The following is a 291-nucleotide window of genomic DNA, read 5'->3' on the forward strand; positions in this document are numbered from 1 at the left end:
TTTTATTTAATTGTTATTGTAATAATTGGACACCACATTATAAATATTATAAAAGAAGCAAGATAAAAATTTCATTACAACAGGGTACCTGCGTGAAACCACAGCGTCCACTCGGCATGACTGGGATCGAACGCGGGACTTTCAAGTAGAAGTCACGCGTCCTACCAGTGCGCCACTGTGTTATGATCATAAGGAGCATTGCCAATTAATTTAACACCAATACTTTGAGGTATATTGGATTCTTTAGTTAGCAGTCTTGATGACTGAGCGATATAGTTTGCCTTAGGATTT

This window comes from Penaeus monodon, chromosome 15 (genome assembly GCF_015228065.2).
Source record: "Penaeus monodon isolate SGIC_2016 chromosome 15, NSTDA_Pmon_1, whole genome shotgun sequence".
Lineage (NCBI taxonomy): Eukaryota > Metazoa > Arthropoda > Malacostraca > Decapoda > Penaeidae > Penaeus > Penaeus monodon.